We start from the raw sequence: 7302 nt of genomic DNA, 5'->3' as shown, positions 1-7302 counted from the left end.
GCTCCCTGATTCAGCCCAACTGCATAAATCTTGCTGTGGTACAAGACTGCGGTGGGTTTTGACCTTGCATTGTATCAACCTGTGAGAGGGTTTGTTGGATTTTTTTTTCTTAAGGATATCTCAGTGAGCTGAAACAGGAGGGGTCAAATCTGCCAAAACCAGGACTGCCTCCTAGGGGAGAGCCCATTGGTGATAAAGGCAAAGTTATGTGAGTTTGAGACCTGGCATGACCTACTTACTAGGCAGAGTTATGAGAATCCATGTTAGGACAGTTTGTTTTTCAGCCTGGTTTCTCATGGGAACGAGGCTTATGCAATCGTACTGTCTGTGCGTCTGTGTCTACATCCTCCTCCCCTCCCCAATAACTTTTGGACTCATTGCTCAATTTCAATCTACTTTGGCGGGGGGTAGAGGTTCCAGGGGTGCTGCCACTTCTGCAAGTGTTATAAAAATCAGCAGAGGAGAGTGAGTCTACAGGTGTCCACTGTGCCAAGAACTGCTGCAGCAAGAGTTTGTGTGGCTTCAGGTATGAAAGTGCCAAAATAATAGGATGGTGGGGAGCAGCCTGCACAAATGGCCTAACCCGTGTACAGCACTACTTAACTCCTTCCCTAGAAGCCAGGAGACAGAGCTCATGGCAAACCAGGCTGTGGGAAATGCAGAAACGTTCTCAGTGCTGGAGCAGAGCTAGCTGCCAATGTCACAGTCACCGCTGCTGGTGGTGGGTCCCCCCAGCACTGGGCTGTCCCGCATGTCCTGCCCCTCTCTTTTTGATGCCGAGTCACTCACAGGTGAGCCTCTCAAACCCTATTGCCTACTTTGTTTCTCTTCCTGTAAAACAAGATTAATTTGGGAGGTTTTACTATCTAAGAACCCTTTAAAACACACTGAGTGGTGACAGAGAAGCATGTCTGTTGAGATCTGATGCAGTAAAAGTGAGGTTACAGAAAGTCTAGGGTGAGGAGCTCAGCTGGGCTCAGGAACATCTGAACTGAGCAGGAATTTCCTTCGCCAGGGATATGAGCGATACAACACTGCTGACTTTTGTCATCGTAATACTCACAAACCCAGGACAGTCCAGACTTCAGGTATCAGCACAAAGAAGGGTCTCATACAGATCCTTGCTACCTCACTGCCTTCCAAAAGATACTTTGCCAGTGCTGCCATGTGAACTCAGTTAATTACAGGGGAGGAAATTATGGCCCCATAGACTTCACAGAGAATATTCAGTATAGGTAAAGCATTTAACGATATGCAATTAAAACACTATATATCTTACTCCTAAGAAATGGTGGGTTTAGAGAGGTGCTACTTACAGTGAGCAGGTGATAATGAACTCCCTAGGTTGCAAAGGCATCATTTCAAAACTATCGAGTGAATTTATTAAACATGCTATGGAAGACAAATGTTATTATATGAATGTACAGGGAAAGACACTAGATCAGGAAAAACCCTTGGATTTCTGGTTCCATGTTACATGCATGACAGCTTCTTTTGGCTCATAAATAACAACGGAAGAACATACCTAAATATTTTCAGTGATCTGTGATCTCTTCCCCATAAATTCTCATTTTTGGGGAAAACTGTGTTGCATGACTGCTAAACAGATGAGAAGAGAGAGTGTCTCCATTTATTTCATTAAAGTTTCCCAAAAGAGCATGAGAAACCAGTATTTTAAACATCACATAGACAGTAATAATTACTGGGGTTTTTGCAGTTACTGTGGAGGAAAAAAAGACCCTTCTAGGACACAATGCAGGACTGTGATGCCCATGGAGATGGGTGTCAGCAGGCTTTGGGAAAGGACGGTCTCAAACTGCTAATTTCTTGTAGAGCAGAACTTGCAGAGTGAAGGCTTTACAGAGAAAGGATGCTTGTATATCTCAGTCTTCTTTGTTGTACGTGTCTGTGTCTTTCTAACTCTAGAAATTATAGCCAAAGGTCCAGGCTGCATCCCCTTTGGGGCAATGAGTGCCTCAGTCAAAGCTGGATCACCTGTAGATGCTTCTCCTTTTAACTTAAAACTGGTTTCTAATAAAAATATTCCCTCCTCTCCTGAGTGATGAATTGCTCTATTAGGGGCTCTCTTCTCTTCCCAAGTTGTGCAGACTTGGTACAGTGCACTCCAGATTGTTTTCTCTACTTCTCAACCGGTGCATCTCCTTTGAAGTCAAAGGAGCTACTGTGATTTTAGCCCCATTGAGATACTCACTATGGAAGAAGTATATAAAAGACTACGGCTCACAGGGTGGGAGCTGCTGGTTTCCAGTTTCTCATTAATTTTTCACTTGTCTTTTATTTCAGTGGGTCTACACTATGCTCCACCTTTGGCACAGACACAAATACTATTTTTTTATGTGGTTCAGTGGGAGGAATGGTTTTGATCATTAAAAGCAAAGCAAAAATTATTTCAAGCAAAATTCCAGAGCCTCTTCTGCATCCATTTATCTTTGCATGGCTTCCTTAAAGCATTGCCTACTTACTCTCTGGGGATATGTGCTCCAACTGTGTTTCACCACATTTACAGGAGCAGTCACATATGACCAAGGCTAAAATTTAACCTTAATTGCCCACAGGCTGCTGCCATTGAACCCTGTTGGCATGTAAGAGTTTTAAAGTGTTGAAATGGGCCCAGTAAAAACAATAGGCAAGACAAAAACATATTTAGTTGTGAACTATCTTTAAAAATATTAATGTGCTAAAATCCAAGCGATGAAGGCTCACATCTCTTGAAGGAATGTGTAATTTCCTGTAATCATCTCCTTAGAATATTCTTGATTGGGACTTTGAAGCAGTCAAAGAAGAGAGGGGTCTCTGGAGAGCCCACCACTGCTCCTTGCTGAGACAGGGCTTTGGAAAGTGAATCACTGCTGCGTAACTGGATCCATGCCATACGCAAAGGATCAATAAAGTTTTATGTACCTTACTCGCAAGCCTCAGGTTTTTGATTCCAGGTGTTCACATTAATCTGGGACACAATGGAAGGAAGAAGTTGCTATGGTTGCATGGAGATGGCAGCGCAATCTGGACTGACTTTAGTCAGCAAGTGCAAGAAGTTTAATTGTCTAAAATAATTGCACTTCTTGAAGCCTTTTATGCTGTTTGCTTAAGTGCACTGCGCGCTGGTACCATATAACTACTCCAGATACCTGAATATCTGGGGTCTTCAGTGATCAGTAACTTTATGCCCTATGAGGAAATCTTCGTGTTTGTGCCTCACCATCCCATCTCTAGCAGAAGTCAAAAAAATTAACAACCTGGGTACAGAGGTGTTAAGGGAAATCATAGGAGGATAGTACATAAGTTCATTTTAGATCTGAACTTCAGAAATGTGTGATCTCAGAGAGTGAAACTAGCCCTTAGCTCTTAAGAAAAAATCCCTCCTAGGGACTGAAGAGTTTGCATGCTTTTGTAGGTTTAGGGCATCATTTTACCCCCCAGCTTGCGGAAACTCTGTTTAATGGCACCTGCAACCATTAGAAATGATTACAGCCCTTGGACTGTAGTAATTGGGGACCACAGTTTGTGCTGCAAGCGTTGCTCTATGGAGCTGCACTTTCCAACCAGAACTCTTCAGTCAAAGGTTACTGAGAGCCACCTCCCATCTCCATGATGATTTCCCTCTCTGTAATGTGTCCCTTTTTGTTTCATCTGACATTTCTATCACCTTTAGGAAGCCTCATAGAGAAGGGGCCATGAGGTTTGGATGTAATTGGCATATGGATGGAGCTTAGGTTTTTTAATACACAGTTTTTATAAGACTGCTTTTATGTTTGCCTTTGCTCTTTGATCTCCACTTGAAAAACGTTTTTCATGGAGTTTGTTTGAAAGCACAAATAATCACTTACCACAACTAAGGGTTAGCAAATAGTTCTAGAAAAGAAAGAAAACCAAAGAGAATCCATGAGCTGACGGAGATGCCTTGAAAGATGTTTTAGAAACAGCTTGTAGCGGCACATTTTGCAGGACTGTTCATCAAGTTAATTCTCCTGTTGCGTTGGCATTCTTGGATATGGTAATAACAACAAGGAAGGTTGTAATGGATTCTCAAATGGGAGTGTTTTAATAGATTTTAGTAAATTACATCGTATTCAATACTGTAGTGTTGTGATATGACACACTACAATGAAAGATGAAGTCACTTGCGGACATATCTGTGGTTCAAGAATAAGTATGATGATTCCCATGAAAGACAAGATTTAACTAATTATGGCCCTGGAAAGGGAGAAGCCCCAAAAATGGTAAAACAAAGCTACTCTGGTCTGAAACACGGGCAGCCACAGTGGATGGGGAGAGCTATTCCAGCTTTTTTCAGTGCATTTGTAGCAAAAGCCACTCTTGTAATGGTAGAAGAGCTGTAAATTGAGATACTCTAATGAAGGAAAGTCGGCTAAGGGTGACTCAGCTTGACTAAAGGTATCAAATGCCTTGAAGCAATCTACATGTGGGGAGAAAGCTGTCCTTATTATCTTGCTGATCTTGTGGATCTCCATAATAGTAATGTGGTGTGCAGGTGTATGAAAGAAAGCTAGCACTGAGATAGGATTTCTTCCGTTTAAAATCTCTCAGGTCTCGGAGAAATCCCCTTGGCAAAGACAAACCAAAATGCAGAATATTTTAAAAATGTTAAAAGTCAATTCTTTCTGTCACTAACATTAAACTACTGTAATGTAGACCAGTTAATGATGGTGCTTCATGAAATAAGACATTAATCTCCACTTGTAATGCAAGAGCCATACAACTTGCTTCAGCCTTAATCTTTTATGAGTTATGGACTCTTCTGTGATTCATAAAACAAATAAATCACACCTCTAAGGCTATCATCTATTTATTACTGCTTTTTAAATGTTCAGGATAGTATAAAAAGGGTCTCTCTTGCATGCCAAAGGTTCTCAGCTACTGAGTAACATTTGGAAACCAGAGTCCGGATTCTGCATACAGCTGGACATAGGGTTTGTCTTTGTTTCTGAAGACAGCCAACTCCACAGAAGTGCGCCCATGGGGCTGGGTGTGCAGATTTCATCCCATGCTTTCAGGCTATGTTTATAGTGAGTGAGCCAGCTGACCTAAAAGATGACAGAAAGTCCCTGGCCTTCCTTTTTAGGAAGAGACAAAGGCTAATCAGTAAATAGGACTTGCCAAGTTATGAAACCATGGGGAGAAGAAGGGAAAATAATTTGGAACAGCAAAAATCAAAGTAGAACAAATATTCAAATTATTGGGAGATTTATTCAAGCCAGAAATCACAGTTTCACTGGTACTTTACCTTTAACATGCTGTGTGTTCATTTCAATATTATTCTCTTTGCAGCAGAACCATAATCCCACAGTCTACATAAGCAAGCTGCTGGTCCAGCAGACCTGGAGGGTTTTGTATGCAGGCTGGCTGGCTTGGCTCTTCCCAAATCCTGCTGGTGTCGGCAGGGAATGCAACTCCCTCCTTCCACCTCCTGCCTACAAAGACCCCAACAACTCCCTTTGCTGACCTTGGCCTTCGATTTCAAAATCTCAGTGACCCAGAGGAATTACTGAAGTAAATAAAATAAAACATATGCCTCTAAACTGCAGAAGGCTTGAAGTATACCCCCTTGAAACCATGCACATATTTGTTCCTGCCCAAATGGGGGTTTATGGATATACAGATGTACTTTTTAGCTCTTCTTATTTGTCTTGTCTGTGATTTGTTTGGAGGAGTTGTAAAAATACAGATCTTCCAGGGCACTTCTTGTAAGTTGTAATGAAAGCTTGGCTCATTCTAGCTGTACTACGACTCCAGCACAGATTGCATTACTTCAAACCTTGGTCTGTGGACTTGGAGAAAGAGCACAGTAATTGCATGTCCTTTCCAAGAATACCAAAAAACATATAAATACTAACAAAGTGCAATCTAGCATTTTCTCTTGTCATATGCTGCATATTCCATTAGACAGCACTCAGGCCCTGTGTCTTATTTGGGTAGTTTCTTTCTGTGAAAGGCAGGTGGAATTGGAAAACTGGAGGTCAGTTACCCAGATGATGCAGACAATAATTTCTGCTCTTTTTGGCAAACAAACAAAAAAATTTTTCTGTATAAAAGAATACTATAATAAAAGAAATTCAAGAGGCATACTAGTAAAACACAGACCTTCAAGAAAATAAGCACTTTCCCAACCAAAGAGGAAAAGAGACAGAATTCAGCAGGGTAATAAACACTCCTAAATCTCAGGATGAGTAAGTGACTGCTGCTGATTATGTCTCCTTTTTTTTTTAAGAATTGAAGTTCTTTTTATATAATGGTCATTGCAACTTTAATTTCAGTTTGTTTTTCCCTTAGAGATGTTTCCTCCCTCCAAGTCAGTGGTGAAGCTGTCTGGGGGAAACTTCCACTATAGGTGCTGCACAGATGTATTTACAGAAAGAATAATACTTATGCAATGCTCATGTTAAAGCACCTATGTAGACTCACATGCTTTAGAGCTAGAAAATGAATTCTAGTGCAGCTCCTTGTTTTCAAAGGAGTAAAATGAACAAGTGGAAAAAATCTGGTCATTAATGACAGCAGAGCTTCCTATGAATGATCACTGTAGCATACCTCAGGTTTCTAAAGCAGCTGTTGATAAATGACACCAGAAGGTGTCTTTTGGCTAGGAAAGCTGCCCATTTTCATAAAGATTGTGTTCTGAAACCCCTGCAATTACATTATACTGCTCTTGCACCACTCTGTGGAATTTTGCTTTTTATTTCCTACAGCTTCATGCAGACTCAAGCAGTTTGGCCTCTTTATTAAACATAAGCATCAATCTGTAAAAAGCCTCTTGATTGTCTAGACAACTAGTTGTGAAAGTCAGCTTTGTTTCGTTGACTCTGCGTCCCTGGGGATACGGACACTGCTCCTTCTGTTCTCGTCTGTCAATACTCTTCAGCCAAAATTTTGGATTTATTTTTTTTCCCCCGTATCTGCCAATTATTGTTGTTTTGGAATCCAACTGAAAAATGTTTCAGTGCTGTTTCTTAATACTTTTTCTTTTTTAATAAATAAATGCCAGCAGCCTGGAGCTTATGAGCAGCCCTACAGTAATAAAAGGATGTACACAGCAGGCAGTACTCAATTTGCAAAAGAAAAACAGATTAACATTTCAGGTTTCTGAGGGCTTTTTGTCAACAACAGTACATTTAAAAACATCAATCTAGTAGTAATTGCATTATCAGTGCATTCTCGGCTGATTCTTTGGCTGATTCCCTTAATATCATGGAATGGAGAAGTAGCTATGGGAAGTCTTTTTAATATATATAAAAAGTGAAAGCCTGGTTACAGTCAAGTTGA

General features: G+C 40.9%; 1 long non-coding RNA gene across 1 annotated transcript; it reads left to right on the top strand.

Moving 5' to 3' along the window:
• Positions 1–410: 410 nt before the first annotated feature.
• LOC138688160 (uncharacterized) lies at positions 411–6787 on the top strand. The gene is made up of 3 exons (XR_011327214.1): positions 411–526; positions 616–791; positions 5311–6787. It is a non-coding gene; the product is annotated as an uncharacterized lncRNA (long non-coding RNA).
• Positions 6788–7302: the final 515 nt, after the last annotated feature.

Source organism: Haliaeetus albicilla, chromosome 2, assembly GCF_947461875.1.
Source record: "Haliaeetus albicilla chromosome 2, bHalAlb1.1, whole genome shotgun sequence".
NCBI lineage: Eukaryota > Metazoa > Chordata > Aves > Accipitriformes > Accipitridae > Haliaeetus > Haliaeetus albicilla.
This window is presented reverse-complemented; position numbering and strand designations above follow the sequence as displayed.